General features: G+C 47.9%; 1 pseudogene; it reads left to right on the forward strand.

Moving 5' to 3' along the window:
• Positions 1-7,052: 7,052 nt before the first annotated feature.
• On the forward strand, positions 7,053-8,178 carry LOC147959866 (uncharacterized; annotated as a pseudogene).
• The last annotated feature ends 2,193 nt before the right edge of the window (positions 8,179-10,371 follow it).

A 10,371-nucleotide genomic window follows, 5' to 3' on the forward strand; every position in this document is an offset into this window, starting at 1 on the left:
TATTTTAGTTTATTGCTAGTATTGTTTTAGGCATAACAGGAGTTCTATAATAGCTTTTGAGGTGATTCTTTTAGGTTCTGTTAAGAATAGTTTTAGTAGGATAAAACTATTTCTTAGTTGTTGCTTGAAGTGATGAAAACCTTGATTTGCTTTTCTTCGGGTTTTCGTTGGTTTTGGTTTGAGTGCTGGTGTGTTTTCCTTTAGCTTGCTGTTATGATATTTAGTGGAATATTTATTTGTGCTATTGTTTGACTCGATAGAATTTCCAGAGTGCGAAGCTTGCTATCTCGAGTCACTAGCGTTTGAAGACCGTCAGCCAGGCAAGTCATTTGATCATGTTTTACAATAATTATGATTTTGTTGCATTAGAATTATTCCTCCCCACCATGCACGCAGTAGTAGAATTTTAAGTTATGTCTTGAGTAGTATCATGAGGTAGGATGAACCCAATTCCCCTTACCATTGCCCGGGACGATGTAGTTTACTTTGCTATGCTCGTAGACGGGGTTGGTTGAGAGATTCATAGGGGAGATGTGAGAATTAAGATGATGACAATCCCATGACTTCAAGCTCAAGATGGACTTCAAATTCACTACTGGGTGGAGGACGGTAGACGGGCACCCTGGAGGAACCAGCGGATGGTCGGGATGCATGGAGAAGCGCCATGACATCTTGCAGAAAGCTTCACCCAGCCACGAAGAGACGAATGGATACCCCTTAACCGGAAGCTTACCTGTGCAGCCGCAAGCCATTACGGGCTCTGGCTGGGTTGACCTTAGGCGTGACTCTGGACGGACGGTGCCAGCAGATGTAGAAGAACGGTAGGACATGGATGGGCACCGACAGTGCCCAGAGAAACTCTACGGAAGACCCTGTTTCATTCGTCCCGTCTTCAAACACCATGCATTGCGAGGACATAAAGGAGGGAACGAATCTTGCGGGTAAAGTGCACAAGACTCTGCAGAGTAACAACCTAATCGATTAGCCGTGTCCCCGGTTACAGACAGATGAGCCTCTGGAATTGGAGTATTTCAGAAATCTCAACACTGAACAAATAAATAAATTGAGGGGTTAATTAATAATTGGGAATGAGACATTGGTTGGCGGAACCATCTCAATAACAACCAACATTTTGTAGAAATTGCAAACAAGTCCTTTGTTGTAGGGAAAAACTGGCTTTTTCGCAAAAACATAAAACTTAGAGCCCCACAGCCAAATTGCATATAATGTTAGCAATTTTATTGTTGTTCCCTCTTCATGACTTGCCGGCATATTCAGAATGCTGACCTACACGGCTGCAACGTCTTATGTTGCAGAGGAGTTTTCCGACCAGGAGTGAGGCTACGATCCAAGCTTGGCGATTGCCCTTTGGAGTCGGATGGACTCGCTATTTGTCTACACTTCCACAGCTTTATTTAGTTTATTTCTCATGAGTTGGCCTTCGGCCGAATTTATTATGATGTAATAAAGACTCGATATGAGAATCGTGTAATAAATTTAGGTGTGATTGAACTTTGAATCTTTTCATCAATGTACTGTGTGTGCCAGCATGATCTGGGGATGGTACAGCTACACAGAGACTTGACCGATTTTGGGTCGGGTCGTTACAGAGGGGGTCCGCTTTGGAAAGGTTTGGGTGGAATCATCACATACACGTCTACTCCTTTGCACCGCCTTTCCTTTGGCACTTTGGAGTATCCTCCGTCTTTTGTTGTCTATGCAAAATGTCGTGTTTGCTGATCTGGGGCATGCGGTAGTACTGCTCCTAGGAGCGGTAGTACCGCAGGCCCTTGCGGTAGTACCGGCCTCTGGCGCGGTAGTACCGCAAGTGCCCACGGTAGTACCGCTTCCTTGGAGCGGTAGTACTATGGCCTCAGGTCAGGTGCTGCTGCTATTGCAGTAGTAGGGGCGAATGTAATTTTTCACATCCGCGCCCTACGCAGTAGTACCGCGCCAGGTGCGCGGTAGTATCGTGCACTCTGGCCAGGCTCAGCAGCTTGCGTGGCAGTAGGAGCGGATGTAATTTTTTATATCCGCACCCCGCGCGGTAGTACCGCTCCTGGCTTGCAGTACTGCCATGTCGGATTTTTGCATAGATCCCAAATCAGCGGAAGCTGTGTCACACCCTGCATTTTGTAACATGTCATTTGCATTAATAAAGCAAGAAAAGTTGGGCCAACAAAAACTTTTGCATTATTTTGCTTTTATTTTGGAGTTGGTTTTCTCTGTGTGATTTTTTTCAAGTGCTCTTTAAAGTCAACTACTCCGCCTTCTGTACTTCATCTCCTTGCCCCAAATTTCTGCCCAATGATCATGCCATGTGTATAGACAATATAGTATTTTCTTACAAAAATAATTTGGCCAAATAGTATTTTCAAAAATTAGTTTTCCCAATACCCCTGGATTGAGGTTTGCACTACAAGTACCTGATTTGGGGTATGAAAAATATTTCAAAAGGTATATTTGAAACCTATTAGATATAGGATTCCCATAAACCCCAAAAATATAATTTTAAAAGTTATTTTCCTATTTTATTTAAAAGCTCTTTGTAAAGGCCAGAAATGGTCTTTAATAGGGAAAAATTATTTTATTATTTTAAAAATATTTGACAAAAATCAGGGAAACTCAGTGGGCATATATTTCCCATATATAAGAGTTTCAACACATGGTCATGTTCAAAATATTGGACAAAACCTCCCAAAACCATTTCTGCCCATTTCAAGGATTTGAAATATTTCTACAGGAAATATTTCCATAAAAATCCAAGAAAAATCCAGCAAGTCACAAGTGCATATTGTGATGATCTTGCAAAGCCTCACTTCAATCAAGGTCATTTTGGTCCACCAAAATGCCCCATAACCCTTTCTGTTCAGAACCTAATTTGAGCAAGTTTGTACTACCAACTTTCTCCCCTTAACGCCAAAACATCCCCCTGCGCCCCCAGTTCCTCTCCATAACCGCCTGAGCTCGAGATCGAGCTCGAGCTCCACCGCTTCGGCTCGCCGAAGTTCGTGAGGTACAGGCCTCCCCCGCTCCTCCTCTGCCCCGATCTGAAACCACCTCCTCCCACTGATCATTTCCCCTCTCTCCCCCGCCTCGTTTGCAGCCGGAGTCGACCGGAACGACCACCACCCGAAGCTCCTCCGCCGCAAGACCTCGTCGCCGGCGAACCAGGCCACCCCGGCGACCAACTCCACCTCCATCCGAACGGCGGATTCTCCCTGAGCACAATGATACCACCCACGCATCCTCCCGTGCCCTATGTCACCGCCGGCAAGCTCGCCGTCGCCTCTGGACGGAGGTAGACGACGACGGCCGTGGGCCCTGTCTGTCAGCCTCATGCCCTGACGGGTGGGACCCACTCGCAGGAGTTCGCGAGGTACAGGCCTCCCCCGCTCCTCCTCTGCCCCGATCTGAAACCGCCTCCTCCCACTGATCATTTCCCCTCTCTCCCCCGCCTCGTTTGCAGCCGGAGTCGACCGGAACGACCACCACCCGAAGCTCCTCCGCCGCAAGACCTCGTCGCCGGCGAACCAGGCCACCCCGGCGACCAACTCCACCTCCATCCGAACGGCGGATTCTCCCTGAGCACAACGGTACCACCCACGCATCCTCCGGTGCCCTATGTCGCCGCCGGCGAGCTCGCCGTCGCCTCTGGACGGAGGTAGACGACGACGGCCGTGGGCCCTGTCCGTCAGCCTCATGCCCTAATGGGTGGGACCCACCCATCAGGTTTAAAACGCACGCACGCGCGTACCGGTTCGCTGCATCGGCTGAAGGCATATTTTGCCTTTACGCCTTTGACGTGGCAGCCTGGCGTGGGCTGAAACCCATCTGGGACTGCTGCACTGTGGCCCTTCTGGCCCAGTTGCACAGTGCTGTTTCTCCTTTTCTCTTTCTGGAAACTTGCAAATATTCCACAGGATAAAATATATGTCCAAATAAATTAATTCCAACTCCTAAATTCCTAAAGTATTGCAACCTATTTAATGGTGCAACTTTCATTCAAATCCAACAACCTTTCCTTCACTGTAAATATTTAAATGTGATTTTAAGCATTTAAATAAACCTTCGAAAACCCATTTCTCCTATTCTGCTACTCCAAATCCAAAACTAGGAATTTTCCCCTTCTTAGTTTTCAACCTAGTATTTAACAAAAATGAGTTGACATTTTTCTGAGCACTTTGGTTTTTCTATTTTATTATTGCCTTATTTTCTCATTATTATTTTGCGATGATAGATTGCGTTGCTGACGAAGGAGTTGGACCAGAAGACTTTGAAGACCCAGAAGAATTTGTTGAGCCAGGCAAGCAGCCCTTTAACCATGTCTATGAAACCCTTTTTATGCATTTCATATAGCACTTTATTATTGTTGCATCAGAATCATGATGAGATGGTAGCCACTTTGGTGGGTTGCCTTCATTTCCTCCTTGTTGATACTTGCATTGTGCATGACCCTACCTTCTTATGAGGGTTATGACGGTGGGAGTAGATAGGAGGCTAAGTAGTGCTACGCAAAAGGGACGGGTATATGCATGGTGATGGAGACAAAGTATTTTCAAAAGGACTTTTCGAAAACCCCGTCGGGTGCCACTTATGCCCGAGGGAGATAATGAGATGGGTAACCACTTGATGACGAAGTGGTGTACCGAGGCAAGGGTGTGTGTTGTTTTTGAAAACGGATTAGATTTAAGATTTGTCGACTGTCCCAACCTTACATGCTCAACCACTCTACCCTTATATGGGAAAGGGCATTATTGATTACCTAGGCCGATACTAGTTTGGAGCCCACATTACTAGTGACGGGAGAGTTGTTGGTGCGCTCTCTCGGGACGGGGTCGTGCAAGGTAGGGCGGCCATGGCTGTTTTCACAGGGCACCGGATACACCGTTGTGTCCCCTCTCGGATGTTACGATCTCGAGTGAGTCTCGTATGATGTACATCGTGAGGATATGGAACAACGAGTGGACTCCTTGTTAGTGTCGTCTAGGGAAAGATAGTGATCGGGTGCTTACCCCGGGTACTTGAGGTATCGCGGGTCGTGGATGACACAGAAGTTCCTCGGATCTTGTGGGTAAAGTGTGCAACCTCTGCAGAGTGTAAAACTATTCGAATAGCCGTGTCCACGGTCAAGGACAGTTGGGTAACCGCTCTTGGGCTACGTCCACATGTTTACAAACCAGTGTGTGTGTTTGGATAAGTGGGAAGAACTACTTTGGGTCAAGTCAAAGGACTTGACGTGATTAAGTTGGGTTGATGCCCACTCTATTTATGTTGATATCTGTAACCTATCCTCATGGTTAATTGAATTCTCCTGATGCATGTCTTACAAGTTGTTGAACATGTCATTGCACTCAAAACTAGCTTTCTGCAAAAAATTACCTATATCATGCATTGTTGTACCTTGAACCAAAACATGGGTTGCTTGCGAGTACATTCAAAGTACTCATTGGCTTGCCACTGGTTATTTAATTGGCCAGGCATGGAAGAACAGGAGTTCGAAGAAGAGTTCTTTGGAGACGAACATGCGAACTAGGATGTTTCCCAGTTAGAATGCCTGTAGGGTTAAGGCAGATGGCATGGGTTCTACTTATCGACGAAGATTTCCGCTGCTTGTGTTTCATTTGATGTTCAGCCCTTAAGGCTTTATCAATGTGAGACTTGACCATAATGGTCATAATTTGTGTAAGACGGTATGTATGGATGTAAGACTCTTGTTATTCAGCTTCTGTGTGTTTAGTGAGCATTGATCTCTGGGATCACTGTACATGTGCATTCGGTGATCTCGACTTATGAGCCGGGGTCCCCACAGAGCTGGTATCAGAGCCATCCTGACTGTAGGAAGCCTTAGTTAGCATGGGCGTTAGTTAGCTTGAGACCATCTAAACTTCTCTTCTTTTCTAAAGCTTACCCAACCCCAATATATCTCCCTTACTGACCTCTCCCATTCAACCTTTGTAGATGGCTGCCGTACCTGAAGACTTCCTGACCACAGGATTTCCCGTGCTTCTCGAGGATAGCCTCAAGAAGTGCCAGTTTCACCGAGCCCCCATTTTCGCCTACCATGAGCATTGGATCAATGACACCGAGATGGAGTATCATGTGGAAGTGATCGTGAAGGCCAATGACTCTCCAACAAGCCGGTTCTTCGAGGGACCCCACATGGCAACACTAGTTCTTGCCGTCGAGACAGCAACCCTCAAGGCACTCACCCGCCTCCGAGACCTTCTTCCAGAGATGGCAGACGAGTTGGCAACCCGTTTCTTGCCTTATCGGAAGGAAGGTGAGGATGAAAGCAGTGCACCAGCTCCACCATTAGAAGAAGGACTTCCACTCCGATTCCAGATCTACTTCAGCCTTTGTGCCGATAGTTTGGCACAACACTTGGCCTCTGAATCAATGGAACTCCGAAAGGAACTTCATGAGACCAAGGCACTTCTTCTTCAAGCACAAGGAAAGACGGATAGGATCAAGAAGGAAGGTGCTCCCCCTGGACAACCCGCAATCGCATACAGAGGCGGAAGATCCCCAAAGGATGGAGAACCACCACAGCAACACCGCATGAGCGCAAAGGAATACCGCAAGATCTTCGCACCACCGGCAAAGCAACGCCGTGTTGAGCTCCTCCACTCCCCCACCCCTTCAAGTGAAGAGGAAAGTCAGGCCACCGATGACGAGGAGGAAGACCCAGAAGAGCCAGACTACGCGACCGAGCATTCCACCACTTAGGCATCATTCGCAACCCGGATATGCCCGTTAGTAACCCTTACGGTAGGATAGGTCGTGTACCCCTATGCAAAGTTGAGTCCTTGTAATGGTTCATATGAAACCATGTAGTATTGTGTTTGCTTTTGATGTATTTGATGGACGTCGTACTTTCCTTCGGGAACTTGTAAGCGACTACATCACCCATTTGGATTTTAATGAATGTGTTTGGCCTTTTGGCCCTTGCATGAAAACAATTAGTGTCATACCAACCCCCTTACCAGGTGTCCCATCTATATTGCTTTCCCCATCTTTCCCAATCATGAGACCTTGACCGCTCCAACAGGATGCCTGTTGTAACTCGTACTGGTACCTCTACCCAGCAGCAAGAATCCGGAGAAGGAGCCAGTCAGGACCAAACCCAAGGACAAGCTCCACCACCACCACCACCTCCAAACATGGACATGGCTCAGCTTCTCCAAGCCTTCCGAGAGGAACGCCAAGCCAACACTGCAGCCCTCCAGATGATTGCTCAAGCTGTCAATCGCCAGCCGGTGGGAAACGGCAATGGACGTTCCATGTTGGGGGAGTTCAAGAAGCATGCACCACCCACCTTCATCGAGACTTCTGAACCCCTGGATGCAGACGACTGGGTCCGCACCATTGAGGATCTGTTGGAACTAGTCGGATGCACTGAGGACCGTGAGAAGGTGGCATGTGCTGCTCACTGTCTCGGGGGAACTGCTAGAGCTTGGTGGGATGGATTCAAGGCCATGCATGCTGAGCGAAACATCACTTGGAATGACTTCAAGGCAGAATTCCGCAAGGCCCACATTCCCTCCGGAATCATGGCCATCAAGAAGCATGAGTTCCGAGCCCTGAAGCAAGGTAGTAGCACTGTCAAGGAGTACATGCAGAAGTTTAGTGTTCTCTCAAGGTATGCCCCTGAAGATGTCAGCACTGATGCTGCCAAAAGGGAGCGCTTCATGGAAGGCCTTAACCAGACTCTGCAGTACTCGCTTGTTGTGTGTGACTGCCCGACCTTTCCTGATCTGGTGAACAAGGCACTCATGCTTGAGGACAAGCGACGTGCTTTGGATGATACCCGTAAGCGCAAGATGATCAGCAAGGGTAGCTCCAGCAACCAGAAGCCTCGCCCATGGCAGCCAGCCCCGGTCAAGCCAACCTATCAGCAGCCAAGAGCTCCTGCACCCCGCACCAACTATCCACCTCAGCAGTACTCCAACCCCAGGCCAGCTTACAACAACCCCAATAACAATGCCGGCAAGAGCAACAACCCCAATCAAGTCACTTGCTTCGGATGTGGTCAGGCAGGACACTACTCCAAGTATTGCCCCAACAAGAAGCCCGACGCCCCGCACCCCAATGCGCAGAACCCAGGACAAGGCCGTGGAATGCCACCAAGGAACCAAGCTCCCTGCAACCCGCCCAACAACGGCAAGGGTCGTGTGAATCATGTCACTGCAGAAGAAGCCCAGGAAGACCCAGACGTCGTGCTGGGTACGTTCCTTGTCAACTCAGCACCTGCAACTGTCTTGTTTGATTCTGGAGCCACACATTCATTTGTCACCCAAAAGTTTGCATTAAAAAGTGGCATGACCCCTACACCCCTGAATAACCCTATGGTGGTACAAACCCCCGGAGCAGAGATCAGAGCCAAGATAGGATGTAAAGGAGTCGGGATTGTCATTAATGGGGTAGACTTCCAAGCAGACCTTATCAACTTAAGATCGCAAGGCTTGGATGTGATCTTAGGAATGGATTGGCTCATCAAGCACCAAGGCTTGTTAGATTGTGCCAACCGGACCGTCACTGTGACCAATGACCAAGGAGTCGAAGTTAAATTTGCCTCCAACCCCTCCTCTGCTCAAGCCAACCAAGTCAACTCTCTGTCAGAAGTTGGATTGGAGCAAGTGTCGGTAGTATGCGAATACCCCGATGTCTTTCCTGATGAGCTACCGGGAATGCCTCCTGATCGAGACATTGAGTTCATCATCGAACTCATACCTGGAGCAGGACCCATCTATAAGAAGCCTTATAGAATGGGATCGGAAGAGTTAGCAGAATTGAAGAAGCAACTGGAAGAGCAGTTGAGGAAGGGATTTATCTGCCCTAGTGCCTCCCCTTGGGGATCACCTGTTCTGTTTGTGGCAAAGAAGGACGGTACCATCCACTTATGCATTGACTACCGCTCCCTCAATGAAGTTACAATCAAGAACAAGTATCCACTTCCCATGATTGAAGATCTGTTTGATCAACTCAATGGGGCCAAGGTGTTCTCCAAGATTGACCTCGGATCTGGGTACTACCAGCTGAAAATCAGACCCCAAGATATTCCGAAGTCGGCATTTGTAACCAGATATGGCCTGTATGAGTGCACGGTCATGCCCTTTGGATTGACAAATGCCCCAGCTTACTTCATGTATCTCATGAATAAGGTCTTCATGGAATATTTGGACAAGTTTGTCGTTGTCTTCATTGATGACATTCTTTTCTTCTCGAAGACGGAAGAAGAGCACGAGCAACACTTGAGGATGGTCCTAGACAAGCTTCGAGAGCACCAACTGTATGCCAAGTTCAGCAAGTGTGAATTTTGGCTGCGTGAAGTTGGATTCTTGGGTCATGTTTTGACCGAAGAAGGATTGTCGGTCGATCCCACTAAGATTGAAGCCGTGACTGAATGGCAATCCCCAAGCAATGTGAAGGAAGTCAGAAGCTTCCTCGGACTCGGGGGATATTACCGCAAGTTCGTTGAAGGATTCTCAAGCATTGCCCGACCCATGACTCAGCTCTTGAAGAAGGACAAGAAGTTTGAATGGATGCCGAAGTGTGAAGAAAGCTTCCAGGAGCTGAAGAAGAAATTGACCACCGCCCCAGTTCTGGCCACACCAGATATACACAAGGAGTTTGTGATATATTGTGATGCGTCAAGAACCGGACTGGGAGGTGTTCTGATGCAAGAGGGCAGAGTCGTAGCTTACCTTTCAAGGCAACTACGGCCTCATGAAGAGAACTATGCTACTCATGACCTTGAGTTGGCAGCTGTAGTTCATGCCCTGAAAACATGGCGACATTACCTCCTAGGGAAGCGGTGTGAGATATACACGGATCACAAAAGTCTGAAGTATATTTTCACTCAGAAGGAGTTGAACATGAGGCAGAGAAGGTGGCTAGAGTTGATCAAGGATTATGACCTCAGTGTTCAATACCACCCTGGGAAGGCTAATGTGGTAGCAGATGCATTAAGCAGGAAGGCTTGTTCCTTGAATGCTATGCTTAAGGAAAGGCTACCCGCCTTGTATGTAGAACTTGAAAGCTTCGGGTTGGAACTGGTTGCACCAGGATTCTTAGCCAACCTTGAAGTCAAGCCTACCCTGATGGATGATATTAAGGAAGCTCAGAAGGGACACGAGAGTATTGAAGGCATCAAGAGGAAGATCAAGGCAGGCAAGGCCCCAGGATTCTCAGAGGATGAGCAAGGAATTTTGTGGTTTGGGAATCGCATTTGCGTACCCAACAAGATTGAGCTCAAGAATTTGATCTTGCAAGAAGCTCATGACACCCCGCATTCCATCCACCCCGGAGGAACCAAGATGTATCAAGACCTAAAGGAAAGATTCTGGTGGCATGGCATGAAGAGGGAGA

The sequence above is a fragment of the Triticum urartu genome, chromosome 7A, assembly GCF_056163025.1.
Source record: "Triticum urartu cultivar PI428250 chromosome 7A, HENAU_Tu73, whole genome shotgun sequence".
Taxonomy (NCBI): Eukaryota; Viridiplantae; Streptophyta; class Magnoliopsida; order Poales; family Poaceae; genus Triticum; species Triticum urartu.